Source organism: Oreochromis niloticus, linkage group LG13, assembly GCF_001858045.2.
Source record: "Oreochromis niloticus isolate F11D_XX linkage group LG13, O_niloticus_UMD_NMBU, whole genome shotgun sequence".
Taxonomy (NCBI): Eukaryota; Metazoa; Chordata; class Actinopteri; order Cichliformes; family Cichlidae; genus Oreochromis; species Oreochromis niloticus.
Window position 1 is genome coordinate 12,948,000 of NC_031978.2, and position 26,451 is coordinate 12,974,450.

Below are 26,451 nucleotides of genomic sequence, written 5' to 3' on the forward strand. Positions count from 1 at the left end.
ATGTAACACGAAAATGAGACCGGTATGCTCATTTATTTCACAATGCTGGAGGTGTTTGTGAATTGTTTGAATATTAGTATCAAGCCCGTGCCTTGGCCTTCTTCCTCTCCATAACCCTTTTTCATTTACTCATCCAAGCCAGCTATGACTTCCGTTTTTAATAAATGTTTTTTCAGTGTGGGAACCGCTCCATTACTTCTGATTATTTTTAATGGCAAGCTCATTCTTTTGTAGTACATTCACTTGAAGACTGTTTTAATGAGCTCTCAGAAGGTCTGCTTCCTTAGCCTCTGGCTAGATCCAGTTATGTACAGCAAGCAACTCTACTAGACCAAGACTATATAAGGCATGAACACTTCCCTAGACATGAAGACATGCCATTCTTCCCTTTGACAGATATTATCCAGTGGGGAATGGTAGCCACACGATTTGAGTAGATCCTTGATTGTAACATATTGCATAAATAAAACATAAAGAAATATTTTAACATTGCAGGGGATGTCAAGGTATTTTGCAGAGTAATATGAGCTATTTGGCTGTGTTATATGTTTAGTTACTGAATAAAGATATTTGGCTTTATTTTTAAAGCTGAAATGTTTAATTTCTGGAGAGAAAGACCGGTCATTTTTGACCGAATTGAAATTAATATTACAAACTATCCACCTGTTAATGATTGACCTTCAGATGAATTGCTACAAGGCGTGCTATACGTGTTTCACTTCCTAATTTGGACACGTGTGTTTTTAACACATTATCTTGTTTTCTGTCCTTATTTCTGCCCCCTGCTCCCTGTCTGCCTTCCAGACGCCATGATCCGGCTGGAGGAGGATAATCGTGCACCCCCAGTACACAGCATGGACACCAAAAGGCACTCTGCTGAAAGGTGACCTCCAGGAATTTCACCTCCACAAATTATTTGGTGAGTTAAAAGTGAGAGAATCTCCTGTTGGCCCATGACACCATCTTCCCCCCGTGTTACCTGACCTGCTGCTTAACCCAAAAGTTCGTTTTAGACATTTAAATGAAGTCCTCTAAAACAGAAGACATAAAAAATTTGTACAGTTTTATATTTGCTACCTTTTTAGGAAAAAAAGTTCAGCATAGATTTATGTTTTTTGATTTTTTTCTAGCACCCTAAAGCGCTGATTGAATGAGCTATGCTTAAAATTGTTCCTTTTGATCTGCAAAAAAGGTTTAAGTGCAAAAAAGGCCTTTCCCCAATTAAGATGGTATATATTTTTTTATGACTAAATCTGTTTTTCCTTTAGTATCATTCAGAAAAAGAGACACAGTGCACGTTGTATTAGTGTGTGTGAGCACTCCTCCTGCAGCTCTTTCCTCCCCCTGACTGTTTTAAGCCCTTCTGAGCAAATGAGCATAGCCATATGGCTTATACTTATTCTTTTGGCAGCCCTCTACTCAACCCATTTCACCAGTGGTCTCACTTCCTGTGTGGACTTATTATATAGGTAGGTCTATAATTTGCTGAACAGAGACACAATTTTTGTAGTTTTGACTATGTACGCTAGTGTTTAGCTGTTAGCTTTAATTCAGGGGGTTTACAAAAATAAAACTGCATTCATTGTTTATTAATTAGAGCAATTTTATACATAGTCTCCTGTTTTTAGAGGCTCAAAACTAACTAACTGTCACTATGCTTTGGGTCATTATCACTATTTGCACCGTGAAGTTCTGTCTGATCAGTTTTGCAACATTTGGCTGAATCTGAGGAGAGTATAGCCCTCTACACTCCAAGAGTCATCCTGCTGCTTCTATCAGTAGTAACAGCATCAACAAACACTAGTGACCCGCTTCCACTGGCAGCCATACCTGCCCATGCCATAACATTGCCTCGATTATGTTTGACAGATATTGTGGTATGCTTTGGATCACGAGCCGTTTGTGACCTCCTCCATCTCTTCCCTTCATTCTGGTACAAGTTAATTTGCCCACAGATTTCTTTTCAGAAATGGCTTTCTTGTCCTTGAGTATAACCAGTGGTTTGCTCCTTGTTGTAAACTCTGTATTTACATTCATGAAGGTGCCTCTTTATTACTCACTCTGACAAGGACATTCCTACTTCCCCTGGAGTTCCCCTTCCCTTTGACTTGATTAGATGTTGTAAATTTGTTTTACTTAACCATAAAAATAATTCTGTTATCTTCTACTTTAGTTGCCTTCCTCGGTCTTTTGAGCTTTATGGTGTTGCGGAGTTGGCAGTGCATTCTTTCTTTTTAAGAATTTACCAGGTTATTGATTTGGCTATGCCAAAAATTTTTGGTATTTATCTGATTTGTTTAACTTTGTTATCGTTTTTTTCTTTCAGCCTAATGAAGGCCTTCCTCACTTGCACCAACATCTACTTGGGACTCATATTTAAAATTGTAGTGATAAAATATAAAAGGCAATTCTGAAAACGGGCCACTATGTATAAAATTTTCTCCAATTCCTAAACAGCTGCAGATGTTTTGTAACACCCCTTGAATTAAAGCTGGAAGGTTGCCCTTCAATCACATCTCAGTTGTTTGATTTAAAACCCATGTGTGGTGGTGTACAGAGGCTCATAGCTGACTGTGAGAATGTTACAGTACCATGCTGATGGTAGAATTTAGCTCAAAGCATCATTTCCACAAAGTACAGCCCCCCACAGCTGCTACTTGAGTTCTTATTTTCTAGTTTATCAAAAGTGTCACCTCTTGTAGATTTTAGTTAAAAGAAATCATGTGTGCAGATAACTTCTCATGAGCTAAAGGGGTATAATGAAGTGGTAGCAGAACTCTTTCTTCCAGTCGATCAAAACAGCATGATCCGGTATTATCCTGCAAGCCTGCCTGGGAAGGCTCTGATTAGTCCTGCCTGAGGAGCTACATTAATATGAGTCTAACAACCATGGATAAAACTGACATTAATTCCTGAACAGTTAATAAAAATGCAGTTAAAACCCCTTGAATAAAAGCTGAAAGTCGTCACTTCGATCACATCTGGATTGTGTGATTTAAAGTCAACTGTTGTGGCATACAAAGGCAGAACTACAAAAACGGAGTCTTTCCTGAGTAAATTATTATTCATGCACTCAGCTAATTCAGTCTGAAAAGACCTGTGATTGGCTGAATTCTCCTGTCACAGCCTAGACCTTCTAAAACCTGAAAGCAGATCCCATGTTCTTTCTCAGACCAACTGCATTGCAATACAATATAAGGTCATAATGAATTTTTAAATCCTAGTGACGCCAAATTATATTACCAACCAGTTACTAACAAGCATGCAATTCATTAAAACATTTAAACTTACCAGCTTCGTTTCTAAGCTGCTGATTAAAACACAGTTGGTGCTCGTTAATAGGATCAATATATTTTTGGTTTTGGCATTTTTATGGGCTGTTATAACAACTATGACAAGATGATTATTCAAAATATTTATCCAAATTTGAAAAAATATATCTAATCGTTGAAATCTCTGTAGACCACTAAATTTAAACTACCCGTGTAAAAATGATGGTGAAGTGCGCTTGATCTTAATTTAGATGCACAATCCAGGCACTTTGCTTTTGTGAAGGCCCATGTAGGGTAGCAGTCCTCAGTGGCAGTTGCTCAACATCTGTAAGTTATTATCTGCAAAAACAAAATATCAGCACACACAAGACAGTAAAAAATAATCAGCTGTAATAATAATGACATTTGGCAGATGACAACAACCACAATGCAAAAACACAAACGCTACTACCAATACTTAGATGTACAATAATAAATGTGATGCTTAATAATGTGTAATGTGAATAGGCAGCATTGCTTGGGAAAAGCAGTATGCGTGTGATTTAATTGGATCAAGATTTGCTTTTAAAAAAGAACCCCAAAAATGTTGTTAAAGGCAAAGTACTAGTGTCACAAAGAGGGCGACAGGCTGTCCCTTGACAAATGAAATGAATATTTGTGTTGGATCCAGAAGTGGAGAGGCTGGGATTTTGGTTGTGTGGTCTCAAGTTATATTAGTGATAATTATTTCTGTTATTTATTCTTCGCTAATAGCAAAAATTGCTGCAAAAATAAAAGCTAAGGAAGTACCATAGGTCGTATAATAATCAGCTCCTTTGGTCTGCATGTTGAAGTATCAGTAATGCGAGATATTGAACCACAAGTTCCTCCTGGTGTGTGTGTGTGTGTGTGTGTGCGTGTGTTTGCGTGTGTCAGAATAAAAAGTGCTGTATAAAAGTGTGAATGGGGGTTGTAGTCGAAAGTCTGTTGCTCAGAGTAAAAAATGTTATATAAGTTCCAGTTCCTTTTAGAGATGGCACGATACCACTTTTTTATGTCCGATATCAATACCGATATCATAAATTTGGATATCTGCCGATACCGATATGAATCCGATATTGTGTGTTTTTTAATCAATAAAACTGTTTTTTTAATATCTTGCTGCATTTTGTATAAGGTCATACTCAAGTTTAAATAAACAACAACACTAAAGCTATTCTGTTATACCTGTATGTAAAAAATACACTGCACCCAAAATATTTCATAGTTCAGCAACACTGATCAATCTAATAAACTTAAACCTACTCCATCCTCCCTATTCTGGTATTTTAAAGAGTACTTAGCAGAAATATTAAGCAACCTAACTAATAGGGTTGCAAACTCCCAGCAAAAAAAAATAGGGAACCACCCCCCACCCTCCACCTCATGATGCTTAATCGACGTAATCAACTTTAATTTGATGCAGTGTGAAAAAGAAATGCACAGAAATAAATTATTTTTCAAGAATAATTAAATAGATTCAACATCTTTCTTCAACAGAATTGCAGACTGCACAGATGGTACCTTCTCAAAGAAAAAAGTACTATAGCTTACTAGGGTATATTAGACTTAACAGTTACTATATACAGTAATGGACTTCTATACATTTTACATCAGATTAAAACTTTGGGTGTAAGATTCAGATAATTATTTATTAAAAGCTATACATTTTAAATGAGAATAAGAAAGAAAAGTATGTCTTTGTGCCCCCTTTTCCCTGTTCATGCCCTATCGGCCCCCCTGGCTAAACTTTGCTAGATCCGCCCCTGCACAGTTACCAGCTGTCAGCTACGTAGAAAAGGATCCTGGTCTAGAAAGTAATATTAAATAAATTCTAACAACAGCTTATCAAGGTTAAACGTGCTGCTGTTGTTCAGCCGCTGGTTTCCTCTTTCTGGTGCAAAGTGGGTCAAAAACAAAGAAGAGAGAAGGACTCGCGACAGAAAAGCCGATCAGCTGATCATTAAGCAGTTTCATGATTGAAGTAGCAGTAGGAGAGAGAGAGGCAGTCGCTCCATATATCGGTTGATAAGCTTAACGCGGGAATGCTTTACAAACATTCAGAGATGAACTTACACACTTGCTTTACTTCTCTCTGGGATAACTTCCTCGGAGATGAACTGCCGGATTGCTAGCGAGGCTACAAATACACACAGCCTCTATGACGTGAGGCATACTGCTCCGATGTGCTACGGTTATGAGCCGAGTTACGACGTGTCGCAAGTTTTTTTTAATTTTATTTAATGGATCGGATTACATTTTTTATTTCTCTCCGATATCCAATCCAGTAATTTACGTCAGTATCGGACCGATACCGATACGTAATATCGGATCGGTCCATCTCCAGTTCCTTTATCATCAGTGTATTATTTTAACTATTTATGTGCTGCTTTATCTATTTACTGACTTCAACCTGGTGATAAAACCTTTGAATTACATTAACTTGTGACCTGACATTAGAAAAGAACTTGTGTAAGTCTTGTTGTTTTGTAAATAAAGACAGTAAATTAAAAAAAAATATGATAAAAAAACTATAAAAGTAATGAAGTCCAACCCCTGAGTATAAATAACATAGGGATGATAGGTTGTGATAATATTATCTATTTGGTGCATAGTGCTGCAGAACTTTTTCTGATAAAATATAACTTCAACTTCTCCTGAAAAGTTTGCATCAAATGATGTAGCCTTGGATGAGGCTTCCTCTTAATGGAAATCTGGTCTTCCACTGAACCGATGATTGATATCAGACTTGCATTCATTTGACAGTAGATACCTCAGGCTATAATCCATGCAATCGCTATAAGTGAAATAAACACACACAAAAAACACCCCAAAAAACATTAAAATCAAGCAAACATTAAAAAAAGTCATTAATTGGCCAAAGGCAAGGCTCATTTATCGCTAATGAAATGGTGCATGCATGCAGTGTAAATGCTATGAAGAGTTCAGTGGGTTTACAGTGGGCTTGTCACCAAGCAGCACATCTGTGAGGGTGGTTCCAACAGCAAATGTGGTTAAAAGCACTCAAGCACTGGATAGGATTCAGTCAGCGTGCATTTAATTTGGGTTTGGAGTAACAGGAGGCATGGACACGGTTATACAAGAGATATGGACAAACACATTTGTGAATGTGTAGGAAGGCACAGATAAACCATTTCTGTCACCTCATTTCTTAGAATATCATTACCTGTCTAAAGTAATGTGTTTGTCTCAGGTTTGTTTCATTTCATCCATCTCAGCCATTTGTCTCTTTGTTACATTTTATTGGACATGCACAATGTTTGGTGGCAGATTGTAATCACTATGGTTTAAAGTGCTTTGAGTTTTGTTTATCCAAAGCTAATCATTTAAAAGGTCACTGGGGATTAAAAAAAACCCAGCTTCATTGATATTCAAGAAAGCTTCAGATATGCACCCTATACTAACTGGTCACCTGACAAAATCAATTTTCTAGCAACAAAAAATTACAGAAGTTGCATTGCTACATTTTTTAAACTTTATTTGCAGACTAACTCAGTAAAATGCACCATTCAGTGCTGGCAACTCTCTTATCTTTTTTGTCATAAGACCTGGAGCAGTAATTATTGCTTCACCATTACATGGTCTACAAGAAATCCTTAAGATAAATGACAAAACAAATTAACTAATTAATTAGTAATAAATTCATTATTTGGTTATTTCTGTTTGTTGTATAACATATGTCAATTATCTGTAAGAGTCCATTTTTTGAAGCCACACTATATATATTTTTTTAGTTTCTGTTTTGTTGCATATCCTAACTTGATCTGGGGAACTGATGAAGCATTTGTGAGAACAAAAGGTGAATTATAGTTGGGGAAACCATTCCATTGGGACTTCATTAGCTAGTGGGCTCTGTACTATAATACTTCAAACATTATAAAAACCTATTTGGTATTCAGCTGCAGTTCTCAGGGGCTCGTATTCGCAATTAAAGAATAATCTCTCACTAAGTTAAGAGTTAGGAAATCTCCAATAAATACACACACACACACACACACACACACACACACACACACACACACTTCTACTAAGCTCTGTTCACACAAAAATTTGATGATACTTGGCGACAGTAGGATTAGGGCATTTTGAAACATTGTAGTGATTGTTGTTTTCACTTTGCTTAAAAACTCTTTATCTCTGGCAAATGAGAAGCCCATTTTTCATTAACAGTGTATCTGTGTATATAAATGCAAATGATGCCATCCAAGTGGATGGAATTCAATTTAAATAATGATCCGATAGATTTCAAAGTGCTGTTTTTGAAATTGGCTCTCTTGGGACCGGACAGCTTGGAAAGGACTTTGCCAGCATTTTTGTCCCCAACACTAAAAGTCAAATACCAATCACATCACTTGAGAGATACAATAACTCTGCTAAATTATGTTGCAACAGAAACATGGTAACTGCTTTTTTATTTTCTACTATTTACCTGTCACTTTGTATATATGCACTGGAATAGTTACTCTGCATTTTTATGTTCAATTCAATTTTCAGTTGTATTTATATAGCGCCAAATCACAACAACAGTTGCCTCAAGGCGCTTTATATTGTAAGGTAGACCCTACAATAATACATACAGAGAAAAACCCAACAATCAAATGACCCCTATGAGCAAGCACTTTGGCAACAGTGGGAAGGAAAAACTCCCTTTTAACAGGAAGAAACCTCCGGCAGAACCAGGCTCAGGGAGAGGTGGCCATCTGCCGCGACTGGTAGCGGAGACCGAGGGAAGACATAATGTGGAAGAGAGCCAGAGAGAGGTCTATTAATGCATAGTGAGTGAGAAAGGTGACTGAAATATATTATTAGTTAATCAGAACGTGTTAAACCAGACCACAATATAGTAAAAATAAAAAATAAAACAAAAAAACCCAACATATATATTTGGGTTATATGTATTGTCTGCTTTAGAGGACACTGAGATGGAGTGTCCCTGTTGGTATGAGGTGAAGCCCCAGGGGACAGATTAAAGAAGCTGGGATGGTACAGAAGCAAAGCTTTAGAGGTGCATGTCGAGACTCAGTGCTGTATCATTCCCAGTTAAGTGTACTACAGCAGAGTGATTGGCTTTTTTTTTTGGATGCATGTGATGTTTTTTATCTCCTATTATGTTTATTTCCTAACCCTAACCCAGTAACTCATCCACTGAGGTTTTAGTCAATTATGGCACCTAGCATGATGCACGTAATGAGTCCTTTTTGATTTCCAGCCATATTGCATAACCCTTTAGCCAAGTCCCATTCCTGCACTTTACCACTTCATTCACTGATTGCTTTGTCCAAAGGCAGCTTTGGCTCCAATTACTGCCTCTTTCTGTCAATATGTTTGCCCCACAGAGATTTGTCTTTTCAGTGTAGTGTTTTTTTTTCTTTTTCAAAAAGATTGTCTTATGCCTTCACTAATTTTGTAAACCTGTTTAGAAGTTGTTTGGCTAGTTATTATGCTTTTCAGGCACTTTTTTCATTAGATAAAAAGATTTCATTATCACCTTCTTGTTACCCTGAGCCTTGTATTACTTGCCTTGCAGCTATACTCTCACTCAGTACATTTGATGGAGGTACAGTACTGTGCAAAAAGTCTCGAGACACTTCTTATTTCTTTGCCTTTTAGCTTCCAAATAGCCAGATATTCTTATAATGTCTAAGTGACGGTCTTTCAAAGTTTTTCTTTAGACATCGGGTGCTTTTTCAGTTAATTTCTATTCAGTCCTTGTACCTGACCTTTTTCAGAAGAATGTTGTTTTTAACTGTTTTTGTTGAGCCCCTTATCAGTGGTCATTAAGAACACACAACACCGAACATTTGAGTATAAAAAAAGACACATAACTCAAGATATGAGCCAGTGGTGAGTCTGCACGTAACATGCAGCATTTTTTACTGAGAGTATAAAATGTGTTCTAAAATAAAAAGAGCATTCTCAAAGATGTAATTGGCATATTTCAGCATGGTGTATATTGGCAAATGGAGAACAAAAGAAGAAGGACCAGGCCTAGAAACTAGAACTTTCTGTAGCAGGTGAACAGTATTTGAAAGTTATGTCCTACATAAAAAAATACAAAAGACCTGCCACAGGACCTAAGAGATCCATCTGAGCCCTCCATTGATCGATCAACTGTTAGCCAAAGCCTCCACGGAAATGGTCTCAGTGCAAGGATGGCTGTCAAGAAGTCATTCTTCAGAAAGGGAAACTGAGAGAAAATGCCAAGAATGGCCAAATTACACAAGAAGTGGACTGGAAATCAGTGGCAATGGATCTTATGGAGTAATGAATCCAGATTAGAAATTTTTGTTCAAACCTTTGTACAGTGGAGAGGAGGAGAGAGATACAACAGTGAGTGTCTACAGCCGTCTGTAAAACACAGTGGAAGCTCTGTAATGGTTTTGGCTGAATTTCAGCCAGTGGTGTTGGGAATCATTTCAAGATACAAGGAATGATTAACACAGAAAAATACAGTCATATTTTAAACCAACGGGCAATACCATCTGGAAAGCATCTGATTGGCAACAGCTTCATTTCTCAGCTTGACAATGATACTAAACACACTGTCATTGCAGTAAATCAAGACTGGATAAAGAAAACACACAATCAAACACTATCTGTCATGGACTGGCCTCCCAGGAGCCTGGACCTAAACATTATCTAGGAAATTTAAGGATAATTTTGACTGAGAAAGGAAAAAAGGGCAGCCAGCATCCAAAGAAGAGTGTCCTTCAAGAAGTATGAAATTTAATACAAAGTGTCACAGCTGTCCTCACAGTGTTTTCCTTTGCAATACCCATCCGCTTTCTGTGAAAGACTGAGCTATTTTATGTGCGGCTTTAACTTTTTGAAAAATGTTTCTTATCTCCTGTACTGCTGACTAGACTAGAAAAGGAAACGTACCAAAACGACACTTTTATCTAAACAATCTTGAACTTTAGTGTGGAAAAAATGTCCCTTGCATGCTCCTAGTATTTGGTCAGCTGTAGTTATTTGTTACTGCAGCACATTTAGTTTGTAATAAAATAATAGATATAATATATTAAAAAGTCCGAGGGTCAGTTTTGAGAAGGTTTTCAGCAGTATTTAAATACCTTTTTGTGAGGTATATCAGTTTTGGTTAATTGACAGCAGCACAGCTGTCCTCTTTTCTTTTGCCATATCCACCCACTCCTTTTTTTCTGCCCATTCTGTCCAAGTTAAAATTAATGTGGAAACAGTACAAGAATTATCAAACTGAATGAAACTTGAGACATTTTTTATATCGTGATTTCTTTTTCAGAAACTCCCTTCTCCTTTTTTTCCCCGTGTTCTCTTTACACAAAGCTTAAAGCTTTTATTATTCTTCCTATTTCAGTTGGCAGAGCACACAGACTCCCGTACCTACTGGAGACAGTGTCCAGATGTATCTCTCTATCATTTCTCCTGTGGCATAAGTATATTTTTATGCTGGGTTTTTGATTTGTGCCGTTCTTCAGGCAACCATTCATTCTGTAGGCAGTGAATGCATTGACAGTAGCAATGCCTTAACATCTGCACACATTTAAAATATTTAATAGACCCTGTACACTGTAACCTTTCAGTAGACAATCCAGGAATTTTAATAGATGCCTTCTACATACTGGCCTGTTGTAAGCTATAGTGTCCATATAGGTTGAAAATATATACAACGCCCCCCCCCCCAAAGAAACAAAAAAAACCAAACAACTTCAAACTTCTTTTAGTATGAACGTTTTACAGGTTGCAGGTTACCTTGCAGTTGGCCCAAAGATACCTGGTATATTATTTAGCTTGCTTACATAAAAACATAGTTTAATTTTATTGTAATTTGTCATTTTAAAATTCTTTTTGTGGTCCCAGTTCTGAAATACACACACAGCAACCATCTTAAAAGCAGTTTAAAGGAAAGAAAAGGGCACTTCTACAAGGTGAGAATTACTTCATTCCCATTGGAAGTGTTGTTTTAACAGTAAAAACTACTGAGTGGAACAGGGCAATACAGTTTGTTGATGCACACTGCCGAGATGTATTTGGGAGACGAAAAAAGTGAGTTTCTGGGTTTTAATTAGATTTTCTTTCTTAATCAATTTGGATTATTTTTTCTAACCAAGTGTTTAGCTTCATTACTGTCAGAGGAAGTGGGATCTGGCAGATAGGTGAATCCAATCCAATGTAGCAGTGCAGCAGGAAAATATTAACCTTACCTAAGCTTTAAATTTCCCAGTTACCAAATGTAAGTTTGCTGTCAGTACCTCTTTTGTCTTCTTTCATATTTTTCTTTCTGTCTTTGTGAGTGAACTTGTCACACTTGTCATTGGTACAGAGGCTGCATTTCTATCTTGTAAACTGCACAGAAACCATTTGTGTTTAGTGTTAAGCTGTTTGAAACATTTGAAACATTACCTGGCAATTGTAAATTGCAAATGCTACGCAGATCCCTGAACTAGATGTTCTAAAATTCCATTACCACAACTTTATTGGCATCTGCAGCATGAACACACCACAGTGATGAAAATAAAATAAAGGATGTGTTGATGGTACCGTATAAGCCCAGCTGCGGGATGACATTATTTTCTTAGTACTGAGTAAGCTTCTCCGTGACGTCAGCTGGAAGCAACACCAGACTGCAACATAAGAGAGATTAACTCACTTGACAATATTATGCATTACACTTTCTCTCCTGATTCCCTAATTATAGTGATGGTCTTTACAGATACTGTGCCTGCTGTGCTGTGTACCGTATGTGACCTGGCGATGTATGTTTGATCATGTCTTAGATTTCTGCTGCTAGATCGGTAAAACCGCCAAGTAAGCATAAGTATTATTACCAGCAACACAACAGTATGGAATCACACCTACTTCAACAACCTGACCTTTTGGTTGGTTATTCAACCATTTCAGTCCAGATATTTTTCATCTCCCAGCATACTCTCATCCCAGGGACAAATACTGCTATTTTGTCATATGCTGCTGTATCAGAGAGATATGCACATGGTGTCCTTTTGTGTTGGTGCCTTGAAACACTGGCAATGTAAGACGCCAAGGATAATGATCATCTTTGAGCGAGCAAGTCCAAATTAGGAGGCTGTAGCAGCGGCAGTGAAGTAAGTCACAGGTTTGTCATCTAGGACACTTGTGGTTCATGCCGTGTTTTTGAGCTTTATGTTTCTCACTTTCTTTCACTTTGTTGTCACTCCTTAATTGGTTTCTTTCCACTTTACTTTTAAATTTAACTGACTTGTAGGTTCAAACACTAAAAACTAGTAGGTTATGTCTAGGCAGTAAAACCTACAAATATGGGACTGAGGATCATTAAAAGTGCAAAAATTCAGCTTTTTAAATGGGATGCAAAGGAGTCTTTTGCCAAGATCTGTTTGTGACAGTTTTGGAGTGAAACTCCCTGTTGCCTTAAACCCAGCACCAGCAACTTTGATAGCAACAGTGTTTGACTCTATGTGAATGGAAATGGGCTGCCGTGTGTAAGCATTACATAAACGAAAAAAGTAGGATCCATAACTTATATTTGTGCTTGAGTTTATAGTTCTTTGTAATCCACTTATCTTCATAACTTTTTTGGCAAAAAAAAAGAAGAAAAGCAGTGAGCATGTTTCAAACAGAAATGTTTCTTATCTTTCCAAATATGAACCTCCAGCATTTCTGAAATTACTAATTAAAGGCAAATAGAATTGTCAAAATGAGCATTTTTTTCTTCCTTTTTCTCTTTTGAACTTGTGTCTTAGGAGTTTAGTTATTTGGTTTACACAACCCCTTAGGAATGTTTCCTCTTCTCATCAGTGATAGAAATCTAGGTATGCATTGTAGCGCCATGGTGATGAATCAGTAAACCTTACCCTGTTTCCTTCCCAGCTTTGTATCATTATGATGAGGAATTATTTCATCTTCCACCGATAGATGGAAAAAGTCGAAACTTCCGAGCAAAATATTTTGAGTGTCAATTTTTATTATGTCTCCCACACATTTTTATTATGTGTGTTACAGCCATGGTATGTCTGGAAGTTCATATTTTCCAATGTTTAAAAAAAAGTCGCTTAAATAAAGAAATAACCAGATTTTAGGGGTCAGAGGTCATGGTCACTACTGCCTCAAAAGAATTTGTCACTTCATAATTTTTATGAAGTGACAAGGTCAAAGGTCAACTTTATTGTGACATAATATTCTTCAGGAACATTGTCTGCCCATTATTAAATGTCATAACTGAGGAACAGAAGGGGAGGTTGACTAGCTGGCAGAGCATAGCACTGCGATTGTCATAGGTTTCAAAGAGAAATCCAAACCAAACACAAGGAATGCCATCTGTTTGTCATTTAAGTCTCAGAGTCAAAGCCGATATAGCACCTTCATCATTTGAAGGTGCTATATCGGCCTGTTCATTGTTCTGTTCAGCTGTTAAGGAAATTCAGCTTTGTTTTTGCTTAGTTTACTCTTGGTATTTTTGAGTTGAGCAGAGGTCTGAAAATGAAATGCATATTCTGCAAATCTTAAAAAACCAGCACTGTTTTCATTTGGAACTTCCTAACTTTTTCCTTGGATTGAATTTTTCTGTTTCTGTTCCCTTTACACTCCCTTTATTTCTGTTTTGCCAGGCTATCCATTTTATGAAGGGTATCATTAACAATCTAGTCCTGTTTTATGCATTTTGTGCGGTATAATTCCCAGTATGGGAATTGCTGCCGCACCAAATTATGACTTCTGTTTGATAATGACTGCCTATAGAACAAGGGACCTTCATTCCTGTTGAGCAGTCTTTTTCTCCACCTCTGTGCTGCTCTAAGCTGAAATTTACCATCTGTTGAAAACTCACAGGGGCAAAAGCATATAAAAAAACGTTTAATTCACTTTTTTCCTTGACAGGACAGAAGCTAAGAATCTTTTTATTTTATGTGATGAGGGCATATTGTCACCTTTAACTTTGAAGTTGTTATTCTCTATATTTTTATACCACTGAAACATCCAATTCCTTGTGTGCTTTTCTTTTATTCTCCATTTATCTATTCACTTTCTGATGCTAACGTTTGATTTGTTTCCAACTTCAGCCTCACTTGGAACCAAACCTCTCTTCCATTTTTAGGGGTCAAGGTGTCTGAAGATCTGAATTGATGATTCTGGCTTTAATTAGTATAGCCTGTTTTAGTGATATCAGCAATTCTTTACAGGCTATGCTAATCTGTGCCAGAATCAGCAATGCAATTGGGACGGATGCATTTCTCCATGACGTACATTTAGGCCATTTATTGTACTGCTCTCATTCTCTTAGTTTCTCTTTTTTATTTATTGCTGGTTTTGAGTCAATGCTTTGAAATATAACAGAGCAAAAAAAAAAAAAAAAAAACTCCTTGAGAGGGATGGATACTGGCAAATGCCTTCAGTCAAGGGGCATATCTGCTGATAAGATATAATTTGTAATAAGCAGAATGAAAAAGAAAATACTGTTTGGCCTATGTGTCATATGTGCTGAAATTAAGTGGCCTTTACTGTGATCCATTGGGCAACAAGTTGATGAGTGTAAATGTCAAAGATTGTGTCAGTATCTCAACCTTCTTATTGGAAAAGGAGGTTCACTGGTGTGAAAAAGTGCAGATAACACTGACTCCAGTAGCTGCTTCGTTGTGCTGATGTTTTTTCCATTAACCTTGTATGTTAGAGGTGCCTTACCTGCGGTCACTTAATTTAACAGAATGTCTGCCCTTTAAAAAAGCCATTATCCCTGCAGAGTCTCAATTGACCTCTATAATGATAAATGTATAATACTATATCTATTTTTGAATACATACTTGGAGAAAACAGTATCTGGAAAGATTTGATAGCATTTATCTGCAGTATCACTGTCTGTTTTTTTTATTTTCATTTTAAATTATTTGTACTAATCATTTCAAAGTTACAGTCATTCATTTATGTAAAGCTCTCTTAAGGTCCCACCACAAAATTTTAGTCTGGAGTTTGGCTGAGCTGATCTAAATCTTTCATTAGCCATTCTGTTGTGGTGTGCTTGGGATTATTGTCCTGTTGCATGACATGAAGCAGGACAATGATCAGGACTATCAAGTTCTATCCAGGTGCAAAGCAAGCCCACACCATCATCCCTCCACCACTGTGCTTGACAGTTGGTGTGAGGTGAGATGATTGTGCTGTGTTTATTTTTGACAAATGTGATCCACATTGTGGCCAAACATTTCCCCTTTGAACTGTCCTTGTTCTAAAAGTCTTGGGACTTGTTCAGATGTAAATTGGCAAGCCTAAGTTATGCTGCTATATTGATTTTAGATAGAAGAAGCTTTCTCCTGGCAACTCTTCCAAGCGACTCATACTTATTGAGTCTTTTTCTAAGTGTACTGCTGTGAAGTGTAATGGTTGCCTTGCTAACTGAGGCCTATAGAGTCTAAAATGTAGATTTTGGAGTTTCTCACATTCTCACATCGCATTTTCTCTGACCATTGCACGTTCTAACCTTGAGGTGAATTTTCTGCAATCTCCACTCGTGGGAAGGTTATGGCATTGTGTTCACAGACATCCGAATGCTCCAGACCAGAAAACTGCCAAAACCTTTTGGTTTTATTGAGGTTGTCACAGTTGCTGAAAGACAGTTAATCAATTGCATTTGATTTGCAGGACCTGTCTACTAGTTATCCTACTAGTACCTAAGGTGTGCTGGATTTTTGACTGCGAAAACTTTCTTTTTTCACATCACTGTGTAATCCTGTCTTCATATCAAGCCCGATTTCAGTACTAGTTTCAGCTTGTATCTTCTCACTTGAGCAGTATATATAAACTTAACAGTTACCGCTCTGTACTGTATTCTAGTTCATAATGTCACTGACGCAGTTCGACATTTCTGAACTGTATTCAAATACCAATCACTTGCACAGGAAAGAGTACATGTTTATAGCAGGTAAAATGTGGAAGACAATGATCAACAACAATGTCCATGCTCACAAGCAATGCAATGTCCTGTGACATATTTCAAGACCAAACAGAATAGCTGCTTATAGTATTTTTCTGTCCTTGCCTCCTTGTGGAAAAAAAATTTCCCTTCATGTCAATTTTCTGCCACAGGGGTAGAGCATATTGCACATTCCAGTAATAGTGGCATACAGGTAAACTGCCTGTAAATCAGGTCTCTGAGGAACTGCCATTCTGCAGTGGCCTTTGATTGTCAGGGGAGCAAATGGCACCAGCATCTGCAGGCACTTGGATCTCACCCTGATGAAAAATGCACACACAGACAGAGAAACGTTCGGATAAACACACGAGCACAGGCACTTACGCACATACACACTGAGTGCAACTGGCCTCACACTAACCCTCCAGCCCTCTTTGTTTTGACTGGCTCTGAGCAGGAATATCAATCCACCTGTGTTGGCTTCACTTTGAAGCAGCTGAGAAAGGAAATCTACTCTCATTAACATAATCACCCCCAGAGTTTTTCTCATGTACGACCTATTAGGCTTAATGTTTTAAGTAATTTGCCATTACTCATTATTTAGCTTTCGTGAGGGACATGATTAAGTTCCACAGTTTTTCCCTCTGTCTCTCACACACACAATTTAATCTGAAATTTGCTACATGCTTGAGACTCAGGGTGATTGATCTTGGTAAATTAGTCTACTGCCCACTGTGTCATGTTATCTACATCTATGTTGATGAATCATCTGTCTTTCTGGCTCACAGCAATTAACTTGCATGTTTAACTTTTCATCCATCTTGTCAAGCTGTGTTTAAAACCTTAATGCGACTCTTTAAAGTGACTTGCAAAGCTTTGATTTTACAGAAAGACAGTGATTGCATTACTCCCGTCCCTTGCATGAATATGTACCTTACAAAGTTAATGCTCCCAGCTATCTATTCCCCTGCCAGGCAGTTGTCCATCATTTCTGGAGTGAATAAAATGCTCAAAATTTTCTGGGTAATCATGTGTGACATAAAAAAAAAAAATCTATACATTTTTTAACACCAAACATTCATCTTTAACTCGAGAAAATCTAATTAGCATTTGCATTTAATTAATATAAATATTGGCTTATTTACAGATGCAGCATAACTCAACAGCTTGCATATTCAGGATAGTATTTAAAAAAAATTGTGTCTCTTTAAACTTGTTGATAAAATCCCAGTTAAATCTTCTCCATCATCAGGGCGAGTCAAAAGAGTAAAATGCTGGGGCCCATGAGGTCACCTCTCCACAGTTTTATACACCAGAGCACCAGGCCCCTCCATTTAGTAAAGTAATTCAACTCATTACCTCTCTCTCCAAACTGTATGCATGGAAAGTGTTATGCCTGAGCTCCCATAGGCTCTTAAGCTGCCTTGGTTTATGAGGTACCCGCTAGTGTGTGGGTGCACAAGTGATTGCACACGCTGAGTGTCTCTCCCCGTGTCTCCAAACATTGATAAAGCAACAGAGGGAGAATTTCTCTATTTTGCCTGAAGCTAAATAAATAAATAAACTATAATGCATGTCCAATTTTCACTTTTCATTTGCAAAGAATTTTGTAAGTAATTGGAATTCCAGTAATTTGACAGTGCGAGAGAGAAAATAAACTTGAGTTAGTGAAGATGGATGGGCTGGGTTCTGCAATGTGCGACGTATTTTATCCTGTTGTATTTGTATATGCTTTTTCCTTGTTTTTATTATTATTTTGTTAAAAATTTATTAAATTAGGATCTACAAGGATTCTCTGTGCTGATCCTGACAAATAAATTCCACAAATGGGGTCCCGAACCTGCAACCCTGCAGCCACGTGGGGCTCTTTTCCCCATTTGCAGCAACTCCCTGTGGCTTTGTCAAGAAAAAAACACAAGATGAATATTAAGATAGAAATCATCAATATGTTTTTTTTTACATATGCTTTTATATTTGTCTTCATATTTGGAAGTGATGCTTTACATTTGCCAATTATAAAACTATGTTGCTTATAAACCTTTTTTTATGTTATTGTGTATCACAACACAATAAATGAATACCTGCCTATGGATTCCACATACAAATGAAAGTTAGCAGAGGAAAATGGAAACTTTAAAAGCGCCCGCATAGATTTTCTGTCATCGCCATCACTGCTGGGTTACTGGTATGCTTGATCTGTGGCTAGACTAGAAACTGGCTTTTTAAATGTTTAATTATTTATGAAAATCATCTACTTGGAATATTCATTTGCACAAACACACGGCTCAAGTATAGCTATACATATTATTACATATTTCATTCTTTTTTTATTTAGATCTATTAGTGATGTTAATGGGTTCATTACAGCTCCATACACATTTTTCAGGTCAAAAATGGCTTAATTGGCTCTTTTCATGCTAAATATCGCCAGCCCCTGTCCATGATTGTTTCATATCTGTTGAAAATAGGTTGTCTGATAGGATTTATTGTTTGTTACTGTTATAAAGGTTAGGTTTTCTTTATCTTATGCCATAATAAATTTGTGCTTGGTTATAATTAAACAGTCCACATAATAATCCAGAAACTAATCAACATAGTCAGTAATAACAGTAATTGCTATAACTGTTATGTCAACCACCAGTTGAGAAAACTAAGCACGTCTTTCCTCCTTATTTTTGTTGGCCAATATGCTCTTTAATGCTTTAATAGTTTCAGTCGCATTGTGCTGTCATCATTCTGCCTTTGTTTGTGTGAACGACAGAAGGTGGGTGCGGGACAAGGGCACTTGTCAGTTTTTTGACCAGCTTTAAACAGTGTGACTTTAATTGACCTTCACTCCCTATGTACAGTCTCTTGTTCAGTTCTTAGGAACATTCAGGCACGGCTGCTCCTTGTCTATCAGCTGAGATAACTGCCAGTGTGATTTGTGCGGTGCAGTAATGCTCACAGCCATTTCCCTTGCGAATTATTGGAGCCAAGAATACCACCCTGTCATGGAATTAATGACACTTCGTTGATTCAACCCATTCCCCATAGGCAGTAAAAAAGAAAAAAAATCTCTCTTTCCTGAGGGTCCTATGTTAGTCACAGATTTCTTTAGCTTAATTCTTTTAGTTTAAAATTTTCTCTGGGGACATAGCTAACAGAGCTCCACCAATATGTTAACCTCAACAGACCTCAAATCAAGAGTCTACGCAGCATTAGAATTGTCGGCAAGTGCTTCCCCGCTTTATTTGCAAAAGCTAACGTTGTGTTAAAGTGGATTTTTATGCCCAGTCAAACACATCTGCTTTTCAGCATTTCACTTCTCATCCAGTGAGACTGAGGTCAGTTCAAGCTGAATGGGGTCTGAATATTCATGAACAGTTTAAAGTACTGTTGCGATGAAAAAAGAAGAAGAAGAAGAACAAAACCCTTATACTACCAGAATTCTGCTAATTTAATATGATTTGATTTGAAATCTAAGATGTAAACAGTAGTATGGATTACTTCTCATTCTAACCTCAAGATATTTCCCCCAATTATCATCATGCTTCCCCAGCTCTTGGTGTCACTCTCTCTCTCTATCTGAGCTCATTACTGTTTCCTCTCTGTTTTTCTTCCTCCTTCCTGCCTATACAGAGCGTACGGCACACCCTGTTTAGTCAGAAATAACCCTACGGATGCACTTGCATCAACACTCACAAATTCACATGGCTGGCAGATGGCACAGAAAGCCTTCCATCAGCATTATAGGCCTAGGAAGTGTGCTTTTGCTCAGCATCCAATAAGGACATGGAATCCTGCAGTTTAATGCTGATGTGGAGGCTGTTGAGAGGAAAGAGTCCTCAAATGGATGCAAGCTGATAAAGTGGAGATCCAGTGGAGACTGTTGAGTAGCATGCAGTTCATCTATAAAGTTGCTAAGTTACCAAAATCATTGGCTGGAGATTTACCCTGAATGAACCCCAAATAGATTTTCTTCACCCCTGTGACCTTTATGATGAGTCCTTCTATGCATACTGTGAGAGGATATGATTGCACAGGTCTCATGGAGCTATAAAATGTAAAGAAAAAAAGATTTTGCATGTTACAGCTGATGCTATTTTCCACACTGGTGATTTGTTTTTCTTAACATTTGACTGTATTATCAGTGTAGTAACAGTGTTCCACCACACTGAAAATATGCTACGTTATGCTTCCTCTTCAGCACATCTCTGAAAGAAATATTAGAAGACAATGTATTTCATTTTCAGTGGCCACTTTAGAACATGTTAGATTGCTATCATAAAAAACTGCATTTTTAGCCTCCCCCTTAAACAGCTACAACAGTTTATGTATGACTCTCAACAAGGTCTGATTCAGTTGCTCACAGATTGCAGAAAAATATCTGTTATTTTTTTTATTATTATTGCTTATTTTGTGTTATGTGTATGTAAATAATAGTTATGAAACTTGAGTAAAAATAAATAGACAAATTGTATTTTATTTTCTAAAGACAGTTTCAGAAAAAATAGAAGCCTAGTCTGTCGAGGAAGGATGAAAATTAGATTTGTAACTGAGACTGATGAGTCACTTCTCACAGCTCAGAAACTTGCTGGACCGCTCATCTGCTGAGTTTTCCTGTTTTTTTTGGCCCTTTAGGAAATGAAAACCTTGTTGATAATGTGATCTTCTTTGCAAAACAGGTCAGAGTTTGCCTTAATTTCCTTAAGCTTAATTTGCTGACCTTTTGCACCTTTTATCTGCAGTGATGAATAGCATGTTGGTCTTTTCAAGTGTAAGTGAAAGTGAAAAGTCCTTCCTTCCTTCCCTCCTTGTACGTCCTTTAAAAAGAATTCGTTATAGCTCAGCAGCAAGACTTTGCCTTACAATGATATGTTCATTTTAGTGAAGCCCGCAATAGCAAAAGTAAATTCCCTGGCAAAATGCAATCAGTCTAACTTATTATCAGTGAAACAACCAGCACAGCTAACAGGCTAATAGATTTCTGTCATGATTCTGAGGTTGCACTGGTTTGCTGTGCATTTACCCTGCTTTCCCTGCAATGTGTCACTCCACAAAATTGAACACAATAAGACTGAAAAACTCTTTTTCAGCAAGATCTGCAGCGGTGAATAGCGTGTAGCTGATGCTGCAGCTGCACCTCCGCCGACACAAAAGCAGAGACAATGAGCTTTGATCTGATGTGAATTCTGATAGGTCTGTGTGTAGCCATTGTCACAGACACCTCCTAGTGACATGATGTTAATGACTTGACTAGGACAACGTAATGCCAAGGGCAGCGCCTTAGAACTGAACCATGCTTACAAATTTGTGCTTGGGAAAACACAGAGATAGACATGAATGGCAAATACTTCTCAGTATTTAACACTCAGGCTGTGCTGATTTACTGAATGGTAATTCATATGTACAGCATATCATATTTCTGTAATCAAACCCAGATTAATTTACAGTGATAGAAGAGTCACAAGTACTAAAAGGTTTTCCCCAGAAGTGCAAACTAACTTTTACATTATTATCATATCAAAATGTCTGAAATCAGATGCACTTATCCTAACATGCTCCCAATATAGGTACGTCTTTTGTTCTGCTCTGATGGACCACACTTAAACTGTCAGAGGAACTACAGAGAAGTACAAACATGCAAAACAAAAAAGTCATTAAAAGCTGTGATATTTCACTAGTCTCTGCAGAAATGGAAGAGTAACAGGCACAGACAGAATGGGGTTGTGGAAAAGCAGGGGCAGATCAAGAGAGAACTGAGGATGAGAGATTGAGATGGATGACGGTAAAAGAAAGAGACACTGAAAGTGAAAAAGGAAGAGTATATAAAGGAAGTGTGGGTTCATCGGAAGACAGCTAAGAGGGGGGGAAATGAGAACGTGGTATTGCTGGAAGAGATGCAGCTGTCCTCTGTCCAAGTGACTGTTGCAGAGACAGACTAATTGATAAAGTATGCATAGTTAATAAAATCTACAGCCATCTGTCTTTGAGTTATTGTCATTTTGCGACAAAAGCACTGAGACATGGTGGGTGAACAATGACACTAAAAATGGAATTCTATTTAGCAACTGCGGTTCTGACAGAATTAATTGGACTCGAGCAGATAGTTGCAGCTCCATAGTTTGACGTGCCTGTTTCAGTTACACAGTAACAGCCTCGCTTCCTCCTCTCCCCCCTTCTTGAGGGTTGATCCTCCATGTCTTACACAGCCTGTAAAACTGTATTACTACCAAAATTCAAATGGGATTCAAACATCAACAAATCTGACCTGTTAGCTTGTTGTTGGTTTACCTTTTGTCTTGTGATTGTAAGTATTGCAAACAGCGGTGGATTGGTCTTTTGCAAATAATGCAATCTTTACTAAGAATTTTTCACAGTGTTTAGCAACATAGATTTTGATTTTGATTGTTTATTATTTTATCACTCTCACAGGAATGCAACAGAAGCCACATTTTTACTCTCTGTCTGGGTGGTCAGAGCTTGGCGTAGTTCAGATATGAGTAAGCCAAAGAGACATCTTTCACAGCAAACTGAGGTTTGCTACGAGCAGCAAATGGCTCTGTTTTGTGCACACGCTCTGATCCTTTACATAGCAAAGTCACTCAGTGTGCTAACACAATCACAACACCAGGACACCAGTGTAACCGATACCTGACCTAGTAGCCAAAAATAGCTTGCCATTTGTTTGTTAGCAAACTTAATACAGATCGCATGCGCTGTGTAATATCACCGAATTCAATTCCCAAGTGGGCAAGCGGAGGAGAAGGCTATAAAATATGCCCTTATTCTCCCAGGCTGGCCGGAAATCTGACTTCCAAATGGCTCCATGGATAATTTAAGGTTTGCAGCAATAAATGTGTCACTTGGGAGTATTTCATTAGTCGAGGTGCTTGGGTTATAAAATGCTTACTTGATTCTGTTGTCTCACCTCCCACAGTCAGAACTCTATTTCATCCCTCGTATGAAACGTTATCTAAGCCTTTCCTCGACACCTTAAATACATGTTCACCTCACACTGATTTTATTATACTAAATGTGCAAAAAGCCTTACATAGCAACCACCAGCTGACAAACGGTGATAGCCTCTGATAGTCAGCATGAAAGAGTCATAATATAACCTGTATAATGGTCTTAAGTTGTATTCTCCTAAATACAAGGCATGGAGTCTACTGGCTCTCTGTAGCTCTGCCTGGGATGACTGCTGAGTTCTCAAAGGAAGTCTAGCTGTCTTAATGGATTTTCTCTTTCATAAAAGTAGCTTCTATCTAGTGCTTTAGAAAGGTCTTAGTCTGAATTTGAAGTTATAGCATGCTGTGAAGGCTGGCTCACTTTTAGGGAAGTCCTGCCTTGTTCTAGCTGAGTGACTGGGAGTGCTGAAACGTGACGCATAGTGTTGTGGTGTTCACTACTTAGCTGTCACTCCCAGGAAGGTACCCTGCATGCCCAAGTCTTGAAGACAGTTAAAAAGTTTTCTGTCACAGAAGTGTCTGCAGGTAGACGATTGTATCGCTGCGCTGCTTGTAAGTGTGTCTCCTGATTAAACAGCTCGCTGTGTTCGAAAAGGATGCTCTTAGATTTATTGGCACATGCCTCCTCTGATAGATGCCAGTGGTAGCTACAGTTGGAAAGCTTCATGCCTGTCATTTTTCATTTATATTGTCTCTTCTGCCTGTTGTGCGTTATTCTCAGAGGATTACCGAACGAGGCTTGCTTGATGCATATACTTTATGCTGTAAATTGTAACTGACAAAGCGATTTAGACAGATTATGAAGTATGCCATATACATGTACTTGTCTCATTAAATTAGAGCTTTTGCTACATTTTAAAAGGCTGTCAGCTGTCACTGTTTTAATCGGTATACTCAGTCATAACTGTCAAGATTTATAATAAGTGATTATTATTTTGAAGTGCTTGCCAAAGCCTCTGTAATGTCACGCAAATCTTCGCCATGCATTTTGATGTGGATCACTTGTCATTCACTTCAGGTGGCAGGGGTTTATAGACTACTGAAATGAACACCTTCTCTTGCTAATGAGCCCACAAAAGACAGGGTAATTCTGGGTATCGTCCCCTGTTGTGCAATTAGGCTTAAAGTCTGAAAATAATAAGCTATTGTAATGACTAATTATTTTTCACCATATTTGTATGTGCAAATGTGTGCCACAATTTCTCACTTACTGGCTGGTTGGCTCTGTGGACTCTGTATTTTCTCAGTTCAACCTTTCTGAATCTGTTTTCGAGCATAAACATGACGACAGAGCTGGCGATTTTTTTTTGTCACTGCTGTTTTTCTTTATCCTCAGCACTTCAAAGACATCACCTCTTTACACCAATGGAGACGACTTTTCTTTCTCTTCTAATGATTTTCTTTTTCTAAAGATATTTTGAATGACTCTGAATGACAGGTTTAAAATGAGTTTCAGGGATAATGATGAAGTAAAAGTTGAAGGCAAGAATCTGTTGCTTGAAGACGTGAGACTCACAGTTCTATTATTCAGGTTCTGTCTCCTTCATTATTTTGAACGAAAAAGAAAAGAGCATTCCTTTTAATAGATCCAGAAGTCAGGGACATTCATTATGACACATCTTAGGAGCTGTTCTGCTACATCTCAAGGAGATTTTAAAGGAAACTGCTGATGTTTGACAAAGGGTCGGCTATCGGAACATGCTTATGCTCACAAACTGATAGATAATGATTTTCAGTGAAAGAAATTACTGGATCACGTTATAGCGGTGGGAGGTTTATTGAAGTGACAGCTTGCTAAGGCCAATTGCAGTACTGACAAGATATTTATTGTTAGACAGCCCCCAAGTAGTCAACAGTATGACATCATGAAAACCCATGTAATATTGACTTAGCGTCTGGGGGCAATGGCCAATGTTTCAGGATTTCCATTGCATTTAGCAGATAATGGATAACTGACATCAGAGCTGAGATTTCCTGTTGTGCTTCCTGGTCATTGTGGGCTAAAAATAAACGCAAACCCCCCTCTGATTCTAAGCTAAAAAAACATAAATAAGCCTGTCCTGCAGGAGTAGTTGATCGCAGATGTATTGCAGCACAGGGTCAGTTAGTCCGTCCATGATCATTTCAAGATCATTTATTCTATTATTACACACCCTTGTTCTTCTTAAAACTTGTAGACGTTTCAAAGGCTTTGAGGATGAGGACTAACCTGTATGTGTGCCAAATATAAAAATGTTTTGGATAACTGTGTTAGCAGGAATCACTGTATTGTAAACTTTCCCAAATTGCCTAAAGAGCAGGATAGAGCTGCTACACAGAGGATGTGCTATTTTGAGCTGTAAATCCAAAGAAGGTAGTATATATATTGTTAAACAAATGACAGGAAAAGCAATGATCTTAGGGTAGCAGTTGTTGCTGCCCATCAATCTGGGAAGTCTGTCAGCCTACAGTAAGAAAGATAATTCACAACTGGAAAAAGGGGAAGACAGTCCCCAATCGTCCCAGGAGTGAACTAAAGCTACAACAATTAAAGTGACCTTCGCTGTTCTATGTGTGCACTAGAGTAAAGTCAGTCCTTATTAAGACAGGAAAGGCTTGACTGACAAGACTCGTGGGACAATGTCCTTTGGACAGATGGGACCAAAGTGGAGATATTTGATCAGAATACAGACATAGCAAACAAAAACCAAACTCAGCATCTCAGCACAAACACCTCATAGCACCTGTCAAGCGCTGTGATTTGGGCTTGTTTTGCAACCGAAGATTTGGGCACATTACAGTCAGTGAGTTAAATATGAACTCCTCTGTATAAATTATTCTTGTGTCAAATGTGAGGCTGACTGTCTGACAGCCAAAACTGGAACTTGCAATGGGACAATAATACAAAACACAGCCGAAGAAAAGAAACATGGTGTTGCACTGACCCAGTCAAAGACCAGACTTTAACTCGACTGACATGCAGTCAATCTTAAAACTGCTCTGCATAAATGAAAGCCTGCAATCCTCAATGAGCTGAGCCAGTTTTGTAAAGAAGAGTGGCTTATAAAGTCATACAGAAAACTATTACTTCAAACTATTGCTTTACTGAATCATGTGGTGTACTTCTGCTTCTGCCTTTTAGATTTAGGTAATTTCAGTTCAGTTTTGTTTATATAGCGCCAAATTGCAACAACAGTTACCTCCAGGCGTTGTGTTCATATATATATATATCTATCTATATATATATATATATATATATATATATATATATATATATATATATATATATATATGTATATGTATATATTCTTTTCTCTGAATCAAGGTTATA

General features: G+C 37.8%; 1 protein-coding gene across 3 annotated transcripts in view; it reads left to right on the plus strand.

Annotated features, from left to right (window-relative positions):
• The window catches only part of chrm3a (cholinergic receptor, muscarinic 3a), a 79,801-nt gene that overhangs the window by 25,712 nt on the left and 27,638 nt on the right, over positions 1 to 26,451 (plus strand). For 2 of the 3 annotated variants that reach the window (XM_005474184.4, XM_005474185.4), the window contains exon 2: positions 805 to 919. The gene's annotated coding sequence lies outside the window, so the exon portion shown is untranslated. Of the gene's footprint in view, positions 1 to 804; positions 920 to 2,326; positions 3,317 to 26,451 lie in introns of those variants that run through there. The other variant, XR_002064196.2, reaches the window with a different exon arrangement.